Consider the following 22,654-nt stretch of genomic DNA (forward strand, 5'->3'; position numbering starts at 1 on the left):
CGGGGAAAACATTACCCTCAAAGAGTATAAGGATTAATTAAAATAATAAAAGTCAGAAGGAAGAAACAGTGCCTGGGATCCAGCTAGTTTTCCTATCGAAAGGGTCTATAGTGTAACCTTCCTCCTTTACTTCTTCCTTCCCCATGTTCCGGCACTGGCCGGTCCCCAGCCGGTGCAAGTCTCTCGGGTTAACTGGACAGCACACACAGCTGAGCAGCCACCAGCCGACCCCGTTGGTAACCATATCCACTAAGCTTACCCTGCAGTAAAAGAAGGCCGAACAAGTTCCTGTCAGTCCTGTGTAGCTAAGGTGGTCTAACATGAGCTTAAACCCTCTCGTTTTCTCTTTAAAATGTATGCTAAACTTGCACCCTGTGCCATAAAATATCTGTGCTTGTTTTTATATAAAATAATAAGGTCTTTTCCTCCAAGTCCTTCAACAAAATTGCCTTTCCAGCAAGATGCTTTGTATTTTCTGGTTTGTTTGGGTTTGTACCCCCTGAAGCCTGGTTTCTCTAAACAGCCTTGGGTGCTTCTTACAAATGCACATTCCCAGGCTCCACTCCAAAAGTTCTGTGGGCCGGGCCTAGAAATTCACATTTTTTTTTTTTTGCAAGGGCCTAAATGGAGATGACTCTGTTAATTACCACTGGATGCATGAGGTTGAGGTTTTTCTTCTGGAAGCCTTTTGCTGGTTGTTGTGATGGAGCTCAATCAAATCCCAGTAAGTGGGAAGCAGGGAAATGAGGACTGGAGGCTGCCAGGAAAGTCTTCAGTTGCCTTCAGTTTATGGTGGAATAGCATAAAATAACAAAATCAAAGCATGCTTTCCAAAGAATCATATTCCAATAGGGGCAGAAGAGCTATATGGTGAGATACTACTTTTCATTTATAAATTTCAGTATCCTTCCATACTGAACTGTTTAAGATGTTAAAACGTCTCATGACTGTGTTCTATTTGGAAATTAAATCCATTTAGAATATGTACTAATTGTGAAAGTAAAATATCTGAAATATTTAGTTGAGATAAACAGAACATTCCTTTGAAAAATATTTTCCTTGCTTTTCTAGATACCTAATTTCTAGATATCTCAAGAGATGAGTAATTGTCCATCTTTGGCTTTAAAGGTAACTTCAGGTTATCCTTCATCCATATAAATCACATAAAGGAGGAGTTTTATTTCTAATTATCACTTAATGCTTTTAGACAGTGTTAAATCAGATATAGTTGTCATTTGTTATTCACATTGGTATAGCTAATAGGTAAAGAATTGGCTTCTAGAATAAAGGTATACATGTGGGGAGATGATTTTGCATGTTTGATTGTATACTTGAACTAGTCAGTAAGCATAATCAGGCTACAAAATATGGCACAGTAGAGAGTGTGCAAGGAGAGACAATCCTTGTATTGAATGACCTGCAGATTTGAAGATAAACTCAGAAATCTATGCCAGGCTATAAAAACTATAGACAATATTTACATAAATATATATAAGCAGCACATAGAGGCATGCTTTGATATCAATTTCTTTAGTTAAACTACAGTGAGTTCATTTTAAAATAAAATATTGATACAGAAATACTTTGTTTTTAATTTATCCCTCCTTTTTAAGAGAAGACGGAAATACATTGCTTTCTCAAATCACTAAAACAAGTTTCATGATAAGAAATTATCCACCATAATTTGTAACAAGATGTATTTCAATTTCCTGCTGCCATGAGAGAGTGGGGTGGTGAGGAAGTTTCTGAGAGAGGGGATACTTAGCAGATTCAAAAATTTAACAAAGGAATTCTATCAGTGAAGTCTACTGAAGTCCAAGCGTCCTCACTATGTGATAATTCTGCCATTATCTTGTCAGAACACGGCAATGCCAATATCCTGTTACTTGCCACCCTTGTTCTCCTGAACATTCCTGAGTTTGACCATGATCAAACTCTCCCATATCCTAACTGGCTCATTACTGTGACTGCTGGTCCTAGGAAATGGCTTGAGTTTTAAATGTATTTATTCTTCGTACCTATTCGTTCACACTTTGTGAGTCATGGAATGGCCATATTTCTTTAATGTTCTTTTAGTCATTGAAGCATCTATATTCCAAGCTATTCTGGTAGAGTGCTGGTGACGAATTCATCCAGGAAATAGCCTGTTTTATCCCCAAATGGCTCTCAGCTGGATGACTGCAGATGGAGACTGATGGATTTGCGTGTGTATACTCAGATGTCTACACTCCCTGAAAGGATCAGTAAATTTGGATCTGATTATCTTCTAGTTCACTGGTCTTTAAACCATCAGTAAACAGTTTGAACACATCCCTCCAATAGGTGTGTTTGTGTGTGTGTGTGTACATATATAATATGTCATATCATAGTATTCATATGTTATAAAGGTATGCCATGATATGCCTCTATAATGCATACTTATATTATAAAACAAAAAGAACAGAAAATACAAGGTTTCAGAGAATTTATCAACTCTTTCAGTGAGTATTTACTGAGCACGTGCTTTGTGCCAAGTACTATTCTAAGGGGCAAGGATTCAGCAGTGAACAGGGCAAACTTTGATACTTCAAGGAGCGTATATTTTAATGGGTAGATAAATAATAAATACATAAATCTATAATATAGTGCCAGTGATAAGTATTTGGAGGAAAAAACATGGTGTTTTCAGAGCATGATGAGAGGGTATTATTTTAGCTAGGCTGGTCAGGAACACTTGAGCAAAGACCTCAAAAAGCAGAGGGAGAGAACAGTATCTGAAGCAGTGGGAATTGAAGGTACAAAGACTTGAGACAATGGGGGATGGGATGAAGATAAACAGAATTTACATATTAATAGATAATGAGACACTGTTAAGGAGAACGAGGGCACATGTATATTTCACATGGTCTTTTTAATACTTTGAAATTTTTTGAGCTAACTGCTTGTCTTGTCTAATGGATTTGTCATTGTTTTAACTTCAAAATATAGCTAACAGAGAACTTGTACCAGGAATAAGGGAGAGTATCACTGTCCCACTGTTTTCTTTTACCCACACATAAAATATTTTCAGATCATGTATTTTCCTACCAAGCCATAACACTAGTCTGCTATTAAATATGATTTATATTGGTCAATTGAGGCATGACTTCAAATGTTTTAAATAATAGCCATGAATTTTGGTTAGAAGGATTATTTTATGATAAAAGCATAGAGTTATTAAAATTTTACATTTGGTATTTTATTATCCAATATTAATAGACCTAGAAGACAAAAATCAAGTCTTTGGGAGTATCTGTATATCACAGTGAAATTATAGCACCAGAAACACATAGGAGCTTACATTTATTAATAATGATCTTGTATGATTTAAACAAATATCAAAAGGTCATTTAGGTTAGGATACAAATCTCATATTAGGTAAACAGAATTCCATGTAATGTAACAAACCTGTCTTCGAAAAAAGCTCTGTGAATTCTGGAAGAAATCTAAATTGCTTGCTCTTTGTTTGACCTGTTCAGAGTACCAGAGAGGCCCTAACAAAATAAAAACCCAAACTTCTAGGAAAGCAATTGAGAAGCACGACATACTAGCTTGCATTATGTATGATTTGTGTACATTATTGCAGAATGGGAAAAGTCTGAGCTAGAAAGTGTTTATAATGCACACTCATAAAGAGAGGGGGCCAGATTGATTACTCGATGGTGTTGTATTTGCTGTAATATTCCACTGACAAAGTCTGGATCTGTTTGTACCAGAATGGTTTTCCAAACAGCATATGTTGATGGATTGTAGCAGAGATGGAGTGAAGACTATAGTTACCATATGTTTTTGGTCACTAATAGCTCTTATCAATTTCTACAGCAAGGTAATCATTTCACACCTTCCTAAGAATATGATTCATGTGTCTATTTTTAAAATAATTCATTGAAGTGAAATTTACATAACACAAAATGAACCATTTTAAAATGAGCAATTCAGTAGCGTTTTAGTGCATTCACAAGGTTGTCCAACCACTACCTCTATCTACTTCTAAAACGTTAGCATCGCTCCAAAGTAACACCCCTCACACATTAATCAATTTCTCTCCATTTCTTGTCCCTGGCAACCACCAATCTATGTTCTATCTCTATTCTGGATATTTTATATAAAATGAATCATACAATATGTGATCTTTTGTGTCTGGCTTGTTTTCCTTAGCATAATGTTTTCAAGGCTCATCCATGTCTTAACATGTGTCAGTACTTTCATTCTTTTTTAATGACCAAATAGTATTCCATTTGTATATGTGTGTGGGGTGTGTGGGTGTGGTGTGTGTGTATCACAGTTTGTTTATCTATTCATCAACTCATGGGCATTTGAGCTCTTTCTACCTTTTGGCTAATGTTAGTAGTACTGCTATGAATATGTGTGTACATGAATTTGGGTACCGTTATTGGGAGGTCATATGATAATTCTATGATTAACTTTTAGAGGAACTGCCAAACTGTTCTCCACAACAGCTGAACTAATGTACATTCCCACCAGCAATGAACGAGATTCTCTATTTTTCTTTGATTTTCAACAGTCTGATTATAAAGGGTCTCAGTGTAGACCTCTTTGAGTTTATTCTACTTGGAATTCTTAGAATTTCTTAGAAGAAAAATTGATTTATGTCAACAACTTTGGGGACTTGGGGCCATTATTTCTTCGAATATTCTGTGTCTTTTTTCTTTCTTTTCCCTCTTCTTGCCTTCTGGGATTCCCATAATGCATATATTGATTAACTTTAAATTTTCCCATAAATCATTTAGGCTCTGATCATATTTCTTCATTCTTTTTATTTTTGACTCCTTGGGATGGATATTTTAAATTGTCTCTTCTTCAAATTTACTGACTATTTTTTCCATCTGCTCAAATATGTTGTTGAATCTCTCTAATGAATTTTGCATTTCAGTTACTCTACTTTCAGCCCCTAAATTTCTACTTGGTTACCGTATGAGTTAGCAGGCCGCCATAACAAAATATTATAGACTGAGTGCTTAAACAGCAGAAATTTATTTCTCAGCTCCAGAAACTAGTAAGTCCAAGATCAAGGTGTCAACCATGTATGTTTCATTCTGCAGTCTCTTCTCTTCGCTTGTGGGTGGCATTCTCTCTCTCTGAAGGTACACAAGACCTCTTCTTTGTGATTTCATGAAGAGAAACAAAGAAAGAGAGCTCTCTGGTATCTCTTCTTATAAGGGCACTAATCCCATCAAGAGGCCAGAATCACTAGGGGCCAGCTTGAAAACTGGCTACCACACCAAGTATCTGATTAGCCAACAAGCCTTCACCAATTCCACCTCTATCATTTATCTTCTCCAGTCCATTCCTCTACTGTAACCCTAATCTAGGCTTTAAGTGAAAGCATTATATATTCTACTGAAAGCACCGAGCACTGAACCCAATGGCATTGGTAGCAAGCACTCAGTAACTGCTATGATTATTTACTCCATTGTTTGCCATATAATTTAAGGCTTCTCTGGGATAGAATATTGGTGTTGGGGCACCTGGGTGGCTCAGTCGGTTAAGCATTCAACTCTTGATTTCGGCTCAGGTCATGATCTCAGGGTTGTGAGATCAATCCCTGCCTTGTGCTCCATGCTGGGCATGGAGCCTGTTTAAGATTCTCTCTCTTCCTGTCCCTTTCCCCCTCCCCCCTCCTCAAAAAAAATATTGGTGTTAATGATGACAACTTGGAGTTTGGATAGGGTTGGTCAGATCAGCAGTGTCAGGTATGTATTATACCAGATAAGTTTACAGCCAAGGAAGAGTCTGCACTTCCCTGGATCCTTCCTCTTCTTCAACTGAGGTGCACCAGCTCAGCTGACAATTCGGTCAGTACAGAGTGAAAGCCTTCCGTGTCAGGTTCAAGGAAGTCAGGGCTCTAAACTCCTTGCCTTCATATACTTGGGTCAGGAGAGATACCTCATCACCACTCAAGGGTCATTTTCACCATTCCTTGCTTCACCTCTCTGTTCTATTTCTTTCTGCATCATCAGGCTTACAGCAGAACTATAGATACTTGGAAATATCCTCTTCGCCTCTTTTCATTTTATTTCCTCTAATTAAAATATTTCCCCCTCATGTTCAAATTATACCAGCTGATAAAGGATCAGCTCAAGTTCCACATTTTCTGTGATGCCTTTCCTGCTCCTTCTTGCTACAGAAAGAACCTCATTATTTCAAGAACTCCCATGGCATTTCATCTGTAAAGCTCTTATGGGATGTATCACTGTCAACCTTGCACCAGAGTTATTTGTGTATATGTCTTATGTTCCCTGTTATTTGGGGAGTCCCTTAAGAGCAGGATTTTTGTCTAAATCATCTTTAGATCCACAAAGCACCTAGCAGTACTTGCATGCAGCAGGCACTCAATAGATATTTTTGGAATAAATTAAAATATTTGCCAATGAATATATGTCAGGGTACAACACTAACATAGATATAGATCTTTATTTTTGCATGTATATAGGGATATAAGAAGATGGACGTGCATCATAGAACATCTCATTGAGAATATTAAGTTAAATTAAGCAAATATAAAGCTCTGTTATGGCAAACTGCCAGTGATAAGTGCTACAATATTTTATTTCTGATCACATGCCTTTTAAAGCCAATTAGGAAAACTAGGGACATGGTATCTAGTTGTGAGACTTTTCAGTTCGAGACACAAGTTCATATTTTCACAGTTTCCAGAGACAGGTGATACAGAAGACAGGTACAAAGTAGAGATTGTGGGGATTGATGATAAAACAGAAGGCATATAAGCCTGCAGGTTGCAAAGAAGCAAGATTGGGTGGGACTTTTTAGAACAAGGAAGCATTTTGTAGGCAGAGTTGAGTGGGTAGAGATGGACAGATTAAAGACAGAGAGATAACAGGAAAATTGATGGTACAAGGTCTGGGAAGAGGAGACGTCAAGAGCATAGCTGGAAAAATTTACATTAGAAAGGGTGGAGGAATGGGGTAGCTGTTTCTTCCCCTGTGTCTGGAGGAAGTAGCAAGCAGATGAATGTTTTGAGTAAAAGAAAATTGATAGTTTAAATCAAGGTGGCCTTGATCTCAGTCCAGCTAGAAGCTGATGTAGAAATTGGGAGGTTAAGAAAGTGCAGATGATTTGTAAAAAAAAAAAAAAAAGTCCTAAAAATACAAATAGGCAGAGGAACAGTTGAGAACAGATGACATTCATTTACCTTGAATCCTATCACTATTTTTTCCGGACTTTTTCTGGTAACCTTGCTGCAATGTGGAAAGGGGAATTTTATATAACATGGGAAGTTTACTTCTGCTTCTTAGCCAGTTGTTCGTAGCTTAATAGGATCAGGTTAAAGTATTATCATTGTGAGATTTAAAAGAAGAACAACAACAACTCAGTAGTGATTAGCTGGTAAGTGGTTTCATTTCATATAAACAAACTATTTTATTGGGCATCCAAAATTAGCTAATATATTCAGAATATCTGGCATTCCTTTTTTTTCTTTTTTATTATTATGTTATGTTAGTCACCATACATTACATCATTAGTTTTTGATGTAGTGTTCCATGATTCATTGTTTGTGGCATTCCTTTTTGCTCTAGGTTTTTAGATTATGAGAAACATGATAGACTCACCCATTCATTCACTTATTCATTCACTTGTTCATCATGTTGTTGGAGTTACTGAGTGTCAGGGAGTATGAAAGGAGTATCAGAGAGAAGGAGAAGGAAAAAAGCCCCACACAATCCTTAATTCCAGGGAGTTTATTGTTTGATATCTTATATCATCTTCATGTAAATGCTGCATGAACAAATATCAAATAACATGGACTTTTTAGAAGTGTTTCTAACTTAAAAAACAAACAAACCACTGTGCTTTGGCAGACAGATGGTAGTCCTAACATTAGACCAGGAGTTTAGGAAAGGCAAAGTTCAACATTGAGTACAGATCTAATTTGAGTATGAATGGGGCTAAAAACAAAACAAAACAAAACATGTAAAACAACCTACCTAGCAACTAACTCTTCCTTCTACTAAATACACTCAAATCCACAAATTTACCTGAATGACAAGTTGATCATTAGTGTGACCTATGATTAAATGGGTAACTGGTATTTTGCAACACATTTTTAAATATCTTATAAAAACTTACCCATTGATCATGGTAAAAAGGAAACACATCGGCTACTTTTGGCCAGATTTTCTCTTCAGTTTTTAAATCAGCAAAGTTAAAGGCATAGATATTGGAAAAATATATAGTAAAAATTTTACACACTATAAATGGGAAAGACAACATTTACTTAGAAAGATTCATGGGAGGATTACCTGACGATAGTGTAGGGCAAAATATAAACACCTACCATCATACTCATTTCATTTGTAAAACCCTTACCAGCTTGCTGGTTCTCTTAGAGTCATTTCGATTTTATGGTTATAGTTTAGAATATAGTTTAGTATATCATATCCAGAAACTCTCTCACTGATGCTTTTGGAATAACAGGTGAGTAGAAGAAATGCCAGGAATTGATTGATAGGATGTGGGTCGGGACCAAAGTTGAAGTTAGGGACGCAGAGGAGAGAGATGGAAATAGGAAACACAGTTACATCCTTTAGGCATTAGCTTTAAAAGCCAGTTTCAGTAGTAGAATGAGTGACTTCGAGTAGCCATTTTCCAGTGCAACGCTAATGAGAACCTGACAGCCAAAATCCAAATTTAGATTCTGATAATGGCTCTTCTTGTCCTGCAGACAACTTAAAACAGCTACATCTTGACCAAGGGAAGAAATAGAAAGCTCCCCTTCTGGGTAGCTGAGTTTTAAAAGGAAATTGCCTAAAGTAGACATGAATATGTCATTCTTCCTTTTCTGAGAGAAGACAATTGAGGCAAAACTAAGAATACCTCTTACCTAACTCTTAACATTGTGTGGTGGATGCTAACAGAAATTACAGTTTTATTAATAACTAGGGTAATTGTAAAAGGAGAAAGAGACTTGCAGAAATAATTAAGACATTTTTTAACTCTAGCACTCAAAATACTTCTCAGTCATTACAAATGACTTTGTAATTTTAAATTAATAAGTTGGAAGTTTTCTAATTGATACCCACTGTACGTTATTTCTAAATCACAGTTGAAGAAAACAGTTATTTTAAATTACCATAAAACTCAAATAATTTTGTAGAACTGAATAAAAACTTGGAATGTGAACACAGTGTTCTGTATCTTGTATAACTTATTTAGGAGAAAGATAATTTAATTTTGAAATGTTTCCTGAAGAATTTTCTTTTATATTTTTATATTTTCTCTTCCTTTATGTATTTATTTTTTAAAAAAATATACTTGTTAAGGTAACAAAACAGACATCAATATTTTTAGTAAAAAAGAATTCTTATATGTATGGCTAGTTAAATTAAAAGATGGCTTTCAGATTGTAGGATGTTCTAAATCTTAAACATCAATGCATACATTTAGACTTCTTAAATTTATAAATGATGTGTTTATCTCTTGCTGAAGTAATGCACTCGGCATAACAGACTTTACTGCCATCTACCATCTTTGCCAGCAGAGAGGCATCTCTGAGTCTCCTCCCTCCCCCCATACCTACGCAGTTCCCAGGTACTGGCATGCCATTCGTTGTGACATTTCTCAAACCCTTCCTTCTTTTCTCTTATCACTTCTTTCCTGCCAGCCAGATAAAGCAACCCCCTATCGATTCTGCCCGATCCACTATGGTGGTCTTCTAACGGATCTCCCTGCCAGCTTGCTTTTATACGCCCAGGGTCCCTCTACGAGGCCAGAGTCCATCTTCCTAAAGTACACAGTCATCCTACGGCCTCCGTGGTCCAGAATCTTCACTTGTCTTCCACAACCCAGAGTTTGGGCAGAAAAGTCTTTGGACCAGAAGTAATGTCTCCTAAAAATGTGGCTCTAATCTTTTGTGGCATTGTTCGGCCATATCGTCTTGTTTTCTGGCATTAGCACTACCAAATGGTTCACTGCGCCCTCATTGCTGTAGGGGTCCCACAAAAGAAAATGGCTCCAATGTTACCTAAGTGTGTGACATGCAGCCTATCATCCCCCATGTGGATATATTCATGACGGCAGTAGCCAGGGCGGATACAAGCTTTGGGGGTATTGATAATAAAAAAAAATACAAATTCACCAGTACAAAATTTTGTATGAAAGTGAAATATTGGTTAAAGTTAAAATAGGTCGCTAGACCCCTGGAGATTCAGGTCTTTTTCTTTGGGGAGCTCACTAGTGTGGTAGTTATTAACTTTACTGGTATTGCAGACTCCACTGAGAAGCTAGTAGGCATGCTGATTCTTCTCCCCAGCAAAATGCAGGGGAGTGCTCCCACAGAAATCTGTAAACAGTTCAACGTACTCTTCGGACACTTCACTCCACCTCTGTGATCCTGGGAGGTCACAGGATGTCTGCTCAGCACCTCTGTTTAGAAAGTGCTTTGTTCTCTCTCAGAGGCTGACCCTGTTTTCGCTATGGATTCCAGGTAAAAGGAGATTATTTCCCTAAGAAATTGGCCTACCATTCTTCTTTTTCATAATTCTTCTTTCCTATGTCATTTTTCTTTCTTCTGGGCCTATCAGTTTGTACCCAAAAGACAGTAAACACGTTAGGTGTCCCAACTCGATGTTTGCAATTCTCCTTTGTAACCAAATTGAATGTCTATCTTAATGACATTATAAGTTAATTCTTCAGGTGAAAAACAAAAACTTTATATTTGTATAATGTGGAAATAATCCTTTTCTATATGGGCAGATAAATGTAACAGTGGCTTCTTTTGTCTTGTCGACTGAGTAAAAATATGGAGACAAAGGATGTCACTGTTCAATTTAATTTTTAGTTTCAAGTAGTATGGTAGGACTGCTTTATTGGTGCAATGGTGGAAATTTTTCAGTGAATTTAATAACCAGAGCTGCATAAATAAAAAGACACTTTACACCTATTGAAAATAAAAACATATTTATTTACACAGTTATTTCCACTCATTAATTACTGGTTTCTTTCCTGTCATCCGTGTTAGCAGGTCCTAATGTTCTATTAATTGCAATTAGGCTTGGCTGCAAGTTTCAAAGACCTAAATCTTAGTGCCTTAAGCAAAATAGGAATGCATTACTCTCTCATATAAAGGGGGCCTGGGCAATGAGGACTGGAGGGTAGCTTTATGGTGGCAGGGACCTCAGCTGCCCTGTGGTCATGTCACACGTGGTTGCCAGGATGTTCTTGTTCCAGGAAGTTCCAGTGGTCCGGATGGTACATCCCACCGCAAAGCAGCTGGAAGAAGGTGAAAAGCAAAGAAGGCACACTTGTTCCCGTAAGCACATTTCAATTTTCCTGCCTGGTTTCTCACAGGGAAAGAACTTAGGTCCCATGATATATCTTTTAGATGGAAGAGAATGCACCCAGTTAAAATTTAATGATATCATGCACATATGTATAGGAGAGTAATGATGGTTTATTTTAACGTCTTTATCTTAAAGTCTATCTCAGTATAGATTTTTAGAAAGTAGTTTATGACTGAGGGAAAGGAATGCAGCTGAAGCAATGAGCTGCTAAGAGATATTCCTGATGTGTGTGTGTGTATGATTGTGTATGTGCTTTTGTGTATTTATGTGTCTCTGTGTGGGTGTGTGTGTGGGTGTCTGAGTTTGACAATTTTATAAATATTTTGCAAAATGAAAAGTTTAGAAACACAACTTAACCAATAAATGATTTGGTAAAAATCAAAGTGACACAAGGTACCCAGGAGTTTACCCAAAAATAAACTTACTCTGACTGCAAGTGACGAGGCAAAGGATGTTGGAACTGAATACTGAATTGGTCATAATTAAATCTAATTCTAAATTAATGTAAAAGCAGGATCTATTTCCTATTTTTGAGAAAAACAAACTCCCACCAAATAAACCAGCCCTTTCTAATCTTTGGTCTGATCCTTGGCACCATACATTGAAAATTTGGTCAAAACTTGGCATGTAATTTGTTGAGAAGAATTAAAGGATGACTGTAATCTTTAAAGCCTGATAAGGTAAAGAAGTTCCATTCTGTTATCTACCAATAGATTAGGGAAGAGAAGAAATGAAAAACCTCTGTGAAAAGTCACATCCTTACTAAATCACGACTGTCCTAGTAGCTCACTCGGTCTCGGGTGGTGCAGTGTGTGTGGGTGGTTGTAAATGCACTGTTGTGCATTTGCAGAGCTAGCCCTCCAAGCCCCCCTGCCACCTGAAGGAATTGTTATGCCTCAGAATAACTCCATGTTGTGTGTTGTGCTGTGAAAGTCTATTGCCATTTCTCGGTTTCTGGATAGAAGTCCTCCTGGCAGAGATTGCCGCCACTCTCATCGTCTCCTGGGATGACCGATGCCCTTCTTAGGAACAGTGTTCCATTTCTAAATATTTCACGCTGATTTGTTCCCATGTGAAAATAATATGTGGTTGTTCATATGTAAAAATAATACAAAGAGATCCCATGTGGCCCTTATTCAGGTTCCCCCAATGGTCTTATCTTGCAAAGTTAAAAGATCACAACAAGAATGATGATGATGATGCTCTCCATCAATCCTGTGATGTTTCGCAGGTTTACCTGTACTCATTTGTGTGTGCGTGTGCGTTTATTTGTATACAATTTAATCGCATGCGTGGGGTTGTGTATACACCACCCCAGACAAAACACAGTTCCATCACCCGAAGAACCGCTCATGAGACATTTTTATAGCCAGCCCCACCCCCGTAACCCATGGCAAGCCTTCATGCAGGTCCCTTGTATTCCCTCCTTTATTTATCTGTACTTCTGTCATCACTTTGCATGGCTGTATCCTCATCATCAATTTTCATTTATCTGCAGTCCTAGCTAGACTGTAAACTCCGTGTTGACCCTGTATTTCCAGCTTCTTCCATATTGCATGGCTTAAGGTAGGTGATCAATAGCATTTATTGACCCATTGATGGATTCTAAGGGAAAATGAAATAAACAAGGTGTGGTGGAGGGAGCCTTGGCCAGGAAATGAGTGATTGGGGGAGGCCTGGATTCCAGTGCTAGCCCTGTAGTGAAATGCTTGATTTGCAGAGCTCAGTCAACCCTTGTAGAAAACGAGGCAGAACGGGCCTCGAAGTAGTGCTTTTTCAGTAAACGTCCTGTGCAGGAAGTGGAACCTGTCGGGCTCTGGGGTTACCACCAACTGGGTTGTAGCACATGCACCGTGGAAGCTGGGGAGCCTGAAGCCGCAGCCATGCCTCTCTCTGGGAGACCATGCTCAGACTTTAACTGTGGCGCTAGAACCGAGCCTGAAGACAAAACTGGCCTATCACTGAGCAGTCGAAGGGAATTTTGCTAACAATTCACATAGCTGATTTTGCACATAATCATGGTTCATGGTCTATCTCCCCCGCCCCTTGGAGAGTTAGAAATTGCAGGGTGGTGCACTGTGACTTGGGTCAACTACTTGGAGTGCTTTCCCCATGACACTACACTTCTGTGTTCATAGTTTAAAAACAGATGATCTATAAAGTTGTAGGTATGAAACCCTTTCACAGATGAAAGCCAAACACAAGAGGGTGGGACACTTAGAGCAATGGGAGCAACCTGAGTAAGAAGGAATCAGAGCCAACAGGGAAAGCAGGTGTTTGTCTAGCGGTGTGAACTCTTGTTAATCAGCCACATAGGCAGACGTCTATTTGCCAGGATCGGTGTGGGCAAAGTGCCCTGGTAACTTACAGTGAACAACCTTGTATCCTTTTGTACAATAAAAATGTGATTTCTTTAATTTCAGGAGGATAAAGTATTAGGGGAAGTTTTTATATTTTAAATAAAATATAAACCCAAAATAAACATGAGTATTTTGTACCCATGCCAAAGTCACGCAGGAATAGCAAGGCTGCTAAAAATCTATCAGGGTGATAGAAAAGAGTACTGTGCATGGGAAGAGGGTAGATTTACACTGTATCTTTGGCTTGCTTATAGAATGTGTATGTTATCTTGCCTGGGTCACTGAATCTTTCCCTTTTGCTGGATTGCTTTGCAAGAACATTTAACCTTTCTCTGTCTAATTTGCTAGTTTTAGGAATAGAGATGATAGCACTTGATACTTCCAGGAAACATGAGAGGTTAAATCAGAGAGACTCTGAAATACTGACCTCTCCACACCTTAAAGAAAACCCAAATACTATCCATCTCATGTTTTTGTAATTCCCTACAGTGAAGCTACATTGTGGATTTCTTTCTTAAACAATACTTCAGAAATACCTAAATTATAATACCACTCCCTTGTGGAAAAAAAAATGACAAGAGTTCCAAGATATTAATTACATGGGAAAAATGACTTCATATTCATAGACCAAAGGAATTGTTATAATTTTTCTAAATATGTTCATTTTAGAAAATGTCAGGTCTATGGCATGCCTTAAAATTAATGCTTAAAGTGAATTTTGACATTTAACAGTTGAATTAAAATAAAATATAGTGAGCTAAAGAGTATCGAGGGATATGTTAATATTAGTAATAACCAAATTCAGTAATGTGGCTAGATGAGAATAACGTAGAAATTCAACAAATCAACGAGGAAAAGACAAGCAACTCAATAGCAAGTTGGAAAAAGTGCAGGCAGTTCATGAAAGAAAAATAATTGGTCGAAAATAGAAAAGATATTTAATCTCATCATAATCAAAGAAATAGGTAATATAACCAAAATTAAATCACTTTTAAAATCAAGCAGTTGGCAAAATAAAAAAAGGTGGATGATACTAGCCTTCGTAAAGGTGGGCTGGCATCATTTCTCAAAAGATAAAATGCCTTCCAACCTGGAAGGTCATCTTTAAGGAATTTCTCCTGTAGAGGTTCTTCCCAAAGTGCACACAAACCTGAGGGTGAGCCTGTGTAGTGCAACAGCGTTTGAAGGAGTGAAAAATCAGAAATTAACCAAATGCCCGGCGATCAGGAAGTGATAGATTAGCTTACAAAGCATATGTATGGCCATGAAGATGAGCACTGTATGATCACATTAATCTCGAAGTCAGCATTAATCAAAAAATCAACTTGAACAACAGAATCGTAACATACAATGTGATTCTAGTTATATATTAAAAATGACTTTTGCGCAAACATCTGAGTAGCCACACAAGTGCATATAAATGTAAATGCATAGAAAAACAGCTGGGATAATAAACACCAAACTAGTCACTGCTCTTCCTCTCAGAGGGAGAAATGGGACATGACATTGGGTCAGGGTGGAGGTGGTTACAAAAGGCATGTTTATCTTTTTTTTAAATCACGCTACAGCCATATTTATAAAAAATATTTTTAAACATGGGTGGCATCATGGACTAATTGTGTCATTAACAAACAAAAGAAAGCTACATTAGTCCAGTTGATGATAGAATGTGTAAAGCTTGTAATAACAGTAGTGAGAACCTACAGGAAAACAAAACAACCAAATATTTCCTCATCACTTGACCTGGTAAGTTGCCTCCCTTGTGGGAGATCAGCCCTTAGTTGTATCTAAATTTGCTAACTGGTTTATAAACAAAATTGGGGTAATTGTTTCAATTTCAAAGAACCATATGCTTCCCCACTGCATTTCTAATAGAAACCAGTTAAAAGAATTTAATCTTTAAAATGTGATGAAAAGCAAATTATTTGTGTATATAAACGAATGATTATAAACCAACTTTTAAATTACTTATTTATCTAAAATGACCTCAAGAATTATTAAGAAACTGGCAACAGGGTTAATGGGAAAATCATTAATTCACCACAACTGGAAAATTCTATTGTCATTATAGAAAATAAGGATTATAACCTAAAAACAATGGCATGTTTCTCCCATTTGGGGGTTTCAATATCATGAATGGAGAAAAAATTTAAACACATTTTCTTTTAAACTTATTTTGTATCTGAATCTGCCAAAGACACTCTTCATTATCAAATTTAATCTGGCCAGGATTTCATATGGAATGGTCAGCTACATTTCTAATTCGACCGAAGGATTAATATCAGTTACTGCTGTGAGGTGACTGTGAATACCAGTCTGCCCACATGGTTCCACTCTATTAAAGACCTAGAATAATTTTTATAGTAGAGTGATATAATAGGTTGGCACCTAGGGACCATTAACAAATAAATGGAGTATAGCAGTCATAAAAATATGTGGTAGTCTACATGTTCAGGAACTTCAGTGACCCAAAATGGTTTTGGTAATCACCAGGTTTGCTGGGAGTCCAGTGTGTATGTAGTGTATGTACGCTGTTATTGCCATTTTATGGGGTATTGGGAGCCTATATGTCTATGCATAGAATATAGTTTAGCTGCTAGATTAAAAAGAACCCTCCAAGGGTGACCAGCCATCCTGGTCTGCCAAGAATAATTTCTAGGATGTGGACTTTGCTGAAGTCCCTGGAAAACCAGGATGGTTGGTCATCCGAGCCCTCCCTGGCCTTTTTTTTTTTTTTTTTAACCTATGCTACCCGCTTAAGGTCATTCTTCCTGCTCTTAAACGTTTGACAGAAGAGGTTTGTGTCATCCCATTATGAGCATCAACTCTATAACGCTCTTCATTTTGCCCAGATACTCCTGTGTTGGACACCGCACACAAACAGTAAAATTGTGGCAGATACTATAAAGTGACTTGTCACTTTGATTTTCATGGTATATCGAAGTCACTTATGTACAATGGCATGATCTCGCCCAAGAGTGAGAGAGTGAGCCCAGGACTATGCCACTCAGTACAGCCCAGTCGTGTAGTTTTTGCCCTGATAATATTGGGAATATATGTGAGAGGGGAGCATCAACCCAGTCAGTTGTCTAAATGATATAGTTATATAAGCAGGTACTTATTTCTATCAAAATGTAAAATTTTAGCATAATGTAAAACTTCTAGTTTGCTGGGGTAAACACTTGTTTTCTGTGCCTATATCAAATAACTTTTTGAGTGAATGTATTCAGGTGCCTGGGAGGCTGTCAGTTAAAACGGCTGCCTTCGGCTCAGGTCATGATCCCAGGGTCCTGGGATCGAGTCCTGAATCGGGCTTCCTGCTCAGTGGGGAGCCTGCTTCTCCCTCTCCCTCTGTCTGCTGCTTCCCCTGCTTGTGCTCTCTCTCTCTCTGGCAAATAAATAAATAAAATCTTAAAAAAAAAAAAAAAAAAAGAAGTGAGGGGCGCCTGGGTGGCTCAGTCGTTAAGCGTCTGCCTTAGGCTCAGGTCATGATCTCAGGGTCCTGGGATCAAGCCCCGCATCGGGCTCCCTGCTCCGCGGGAAGCCTGCTTCTCCCTCTCTCACTCCCCCTGCTTGTGTTCCCTCTCTCACTGTGTCTCTCTCTGTCAAATAAATAAATAAAATCTTTAAAAAAAAAAAAAGTGAATGTATTCATCTGGGAAAATAGATCCCATGGAAGGGACTGGTATTTTGGTTTGATGTATAGTATAAGCATTATCTGAAAAAAAAAACACTGCAGTTTTCATGCGTTCTTTATGATAACTTGCTTTATTTATTATAATCTTAGGTAGAAGCTTGTTCAATCTTATTTATTTATTCCTTAATGTGACTGCTAAGCATGTAAGTAAATAAAGAAATAAATTAATAAATGTGTTTTGTTGTTAGGTCACATTATTAGTGCATTGAAATAAATACTACTTTTTGTTTTATTTTAAAATTCATTTATAAAATGCAAAGTTAGATCTGACACAGTGAGTACAAAATGAGGTAAGTGCAATGTAATGTTGAACTCTGGGGAGCATTAATCTGGGTTTCAGAAGTTAATGATCTAGCTGTCGACAAATGATCCCAGAAATGCTTTGCAAAGATACATGTGACCTAAATAGATTTTCATGCCCGGATACTTTGTTGAAATGGAGAGGAAAAAAAGGAAAGTCGTATGCCTATAAAATGTGCCTTGAAATTTCCACTTTGAAGTTGCAATAGTCAAGCTATTTGTCCTCTGATGTATTTATTACTTTTTGTTAAATAATAGGGGATTTATTTACTCTAGTAACTGCAAATCTAGAAGTAGTACAGTCTCTGAGCTCAACTTAATCCAGTGGTTCGTGCCCTGTTCTCTATATTTTGTCATTTTCTTAGCTATGACCCCTCTATATGTTGACTCAAGGACATCCTGTTGCTTTCCCTTCATTCTGGATTCCCTCTTTTGATTCCCTTGAAACTTCTAGCCCTGGTTCTCAACATTGACTTTTACTATCTGACCACAAATCGTTCATTGTTGCTTTGTCCTCTTTCTTCCAGTCTCTGTGTGTGTTTGTTTTGCAAACTTCCTTTCGTGGCTTCCTGACGGAAACTTTTTGCACAATGTGGGTTAGAATCCAATTATCTTGCTATGATGATCTCTGAGAGAGGGTTTTACAGGATTACAGGCTTGGTATTTGGAAAGGGACTAAATGATATCTATCCCAAGTCTTGGGGCTCTAAGTTCCTCTATAAAATGATCGTCTATAGATTTTGGGTACTAGCCTTTATCTGATAAGACATTTGTAGATATCTTCTCCCATTCCGTAGGTTGCCTTTTAGTTTTGTTGGCTGTTAAGGAGAGCACTTGATGTGATGAGCATTGGGTGTTGTAGGCAACTGATGAATCACTGAACTCTATCTATGAAACTAATAATAAAAAAAAAAGGATCATCTGGTTTCTGTCTAAATCCTTTTAAAGATAGAGAGCTCAGGGACCTTTCTGCCTCAGAGAGCTTTCCTATGAGCTCTTCTTTCACCTTTAAACTGAAAGTTAACTCCATGAAAGTAGCATCTGGTAATTTTAATTTAGTATTACGGAACCACACATCCTGTTTCACCATGAACATCCTTCAATATTGAAAAACAACTTAGAGTTCTTTTGCTCTCTGTGCCTTGATTCCACAATCTATTCATAAATATATTTCCTTTTATAGATCATTATCATTCTGGTCCCCTTGTTTTTGGATGCTTTTCACTTTGTCAGTATAGGGTAAGAATTTAACACAATACTCTTTGCTCTTTGTGTGGGGTCATCAGTGCAGAATAAATCTATAGTATTATCTCATCCTGGTGACATCCTCTTCTCCGAGAGTGCCATCAGCTAGCATCTTGGTGTCCATATCATCCTAACGGATCACATCAAGCTTACATAATTAGCTGCAGATAAATCACACCTCAGGTAGTTACACAGCTGGGTTTTAGACTTACAAAAGGACTTTGTATGTATCCTAATTAAATTTCACCGTGGTAGATTTGACCAATTGTTCAAGCTAATTATGATCTTTGACTCAGAGGCTATTAGCTCTCTCTTTAGCTGGAGGAATGACACATGGCAACATGAAACATTTTGGTTTACCTTGAATTTCAAATGCTTTGGGAGGCAATGGGAGTGGGATTTTGCACTGTAAAACCAAAACAAACAGAAACAATGTCCGTAAGTCTTACGTGAAACACTGATTTAGTACCCTAAAGTTAAAAAATAAAAACCTAAAATAAAAAGTAACACTCAATTTTAATTCATTAGAAACTATTAAATTATCATTTAATTTCTGTAGATTTTGCCTAAGATCCAAACCAGATCATCTTTGCAGTCATTTGCTGTTGTCCAAAATGATATGCCAGGTTGTTTCACAAAGGTATATACTGACAGGAAGCAAATCATCTTACTCAAAAACTACTCCAGTTCAATATGCACTAGATTAGACTCATTTAAATATTACTGTGTATGTATGTGTATATGTTATATACATATAATAAATATAAGCTGTGATCTTTACTATTGATTGCTACTAAATTGTATTTCCCTTTGAAAAGGAGGTCTGTAACTTGCTAAATGCATCCAGCAAAGCCTAAGTTACTTAGAGCTGAAATTTTCCCTTACTCCAATCCTGATAGAAGAAAGACTCTCAGAGCCGATAGGGAAGGGTCTTTATAATGTTTCATTACCCCTCACCCTTGCCATCCCTGCAACACCCCAAAGGCAGTCTTTCTGCACAGTCATATCACTCAGCTGCTAAGGTTTGTCTGCAGAGATGGCTGCCCACGCCTCTGGCTACCTCAGGGCATCAAGTGGTGGGAAATAGGTCACTGGCCTCTTCACAGATGGGAGAATTCCCTGATGCAGTTTCTCAAGATCAAAGAGAAAAGCCTATCTCAGTTATGCTCTGAGGCTCTTTATAACTATCCCAGTGGTTTTTACCAGAGCATATGAGATTAAATCTAAATTAAAAAGAAAAATGTGGGAAGGATGATTCTGAAGTCTCATAAGTGCTCATGATAGCTCTTTTACACACTGGCATTTTCTCCAAACATTAAGCATATGTTAGATGCATCAAGTATTCTAAATTTCCTATCATTAGTGAAACGATCTTGTGCTCCATGAGAGGTGAGATCTTGGCTGCCTTATTACTGCCATACCCAGTTGTCCGAGGGGGGGGGGAGGTAGGAGACTAGTCAGTGGTCAACAACCGAGTCAAGGGATATGCATGAGTGTATGCATCTAAGTTTATTATACATTTTGCTGGTATAAAGGATGCATAGCACACAATTTACAAGACAGAAATATGCAATACTCTTTGCTGTAAATTCTTCTTAGCCAGTTGATTCTCACAGAATGCTTTTGCTTATTTTTGCAAACTCTTCTATAAGTAGCCAAACTATGGTTGCACCTGCCAAAAGTGTGTAATCCCAAATTGAATGTTGGTTGATACTTTCAGTTATATTAACCATGAGAAGAAAGTGATGTTGTAAGAAATGTATTAAGGCTCCACTCATTTGTCAATGTCATGATGAGAGCAACTTCCTTTCTGGATCAGCTATCTTTTGAACACTGGAAGCATATTTCCTCAACTTTTATGCTACTTACTATGTGACCGTTACATACATGAAGCACTTTTAAGTTTAGTTTGATTGAAATATTTTCTTCATCACTTTCTTAGGACTAGACAATGAATACAACAATGAATCAAGCTGGATTTATATTGCTTACCTATTTCTGTGCTGTGTAAAATTCCATCACGCTGATCTCAAGGTACAATGTGACATCCCTGAATGCAGAGTTGAAAAGAGATACACAATAACACTTTGCAATTTGTAGTATCTCCCCGCCCCTCCCGCCCCCTCCCAAACAGATGGGAGGTAAACAATCTCAAGCACAGATAACAGTAACATGCAGTACAATAAGAAGTGATACATTTTGAGTATATATTGTCTTTGAGACAATATATGAGTATATATTGTCTTTGAGAATATATTGAGTATATATTCTAATATAATTTATTTGACTGTAAATTTCTATAATTCCATCTTTAATAATGTCTGTTCTTGACAACTAGTTTGCAAAATCCCTAGAAATTTAACAGTGGGATTTCCCATCAATATGAACTGACTCCACGAATCATGGAATATCCTTGTGTGAGAAGCATATTTCACACTGAACATACAGTGTCAGATAATGTTACTATTGCCTGTGCCAATATCTGATTTCTCAAATTTCTTAACATATTGATAATGTCTGCCTATATTAACAGGCCAGTAACTGGGTTGATCAGTTGATAACGATTCTACTTTTTATTCGAAGGCACGGAAGAAAAGTGACTAAGAGGCAGACAAACTGAGTTTAAATCTTGGGTCTGCCACCTAGTAGGGGGACATAACTAAGGAAATGACCCAGGATGCTTCACATTATAACATGGTGATAGTAGTAAGAACAACTTCACAGGATGTTGTAAGCATTAAATCAGAGGCTGTATATCATATATGAATTGAGCACATAGTAAGAACTTGAAAAATGTTAATGATGGTCAATTTTGGATTTGTCCTTCCAAATGTTCGTTTAGCAGTTGAATTTCAAGGTCTATAAAATAGACTTGGTCGTTTTTGCCTTTCTCAAACCTTGTAAGGATGTCAGCAAATGACTCAGTAAGGCTGTGAGTATTTCTGTGTCACTCAGAGAGTGAAAGGTTCATCTGTAGGTGAGTCTTACCTTGCTCAAGACCCACTGGAGACAGAGAAATTGAATGCTGACCCATCCTCTGATGTAATAGGAGTTTTTTCACTATTAGGAGATATTAAAACATAAAGGGATGCACAGAAAAACAAAAAGGAAAGATCTTTCCTGATGATAATGAATATAGATAAAAACTTTCTGCCAATAAAAGAAGGAAAGGCTAAAAGAGTTCACTGTGTTTTTTTGCCAATGTGCCACCATTCAGGGAGAGGATACACAATCTTTAAAAAATGTGTCTATTTTTCCTGCTTTGAAATCGCAATTGTGTGTCTATGAATGAAATAGATGTTTTCTGTGTACCTATAATCCTCTTCCTTGAGGGGTAGAAGATTGTATAGTATTTGTGAAATGCCTATAAATGAGAAAATTAAGAGAAATTAAACATGTCCTCAGTTGAGCAATCTTACCCTTTTAAAGAAATACACTAATACAGATAAACCAGTAAACTAATTTGGAAAAGATGAAGTAAATATAGATCGCCATAGGTCCAATGATATGTATTAACTACTACTGTGTCTTTTTCTTGAGTTAGTATAATTAAACTGGATGTTTTAGGGTGATCAGCCAATAGGCTAGTAATAACCAGGAAGTATTTGCTTGATTGAATTATACAAGAGTGAAATGTAATCTTTCAGAAATTCGAGACACATTAGGGAGGTGAAATTAGCAATAAGAATTTTTAGAAGTTCTGTCAGTGACAA

The 22,654-nt window shown here is 37.3% G+C and overlaps 1 protein-coding gene across 1 annotated transcript in view; it reads left to right on the forward strand.

Moving 5' to 3' along the window:
• FAM155A (family with sequence similarity 155 member A) overlaps nt 1-22,654 on the forward strand; it is a 611,294-nt gene that overhangs the window by 515,987 nt on the left and 72,653 nt on the right. The window lies entirely within an intron of this gene.

The sequence above is a fragment of the Mirounga leonina genome, unplaced genomic scaffold, assembly GCF_011800145.1.
Source record: "Mirounga leonina isolate KUSES-001 unplaced genomic scaffold, KU_Mleo_1.0 Mir_127, whole genome shotgun sequence".
In the NCBI taxonomy this organism is placed as follows: domain Eukaryota; kingdom Metazoa; phylum Chordata; class Mammalia; order Carnivora; family Phocidae; genus Mirounga; species Mirounga leonina.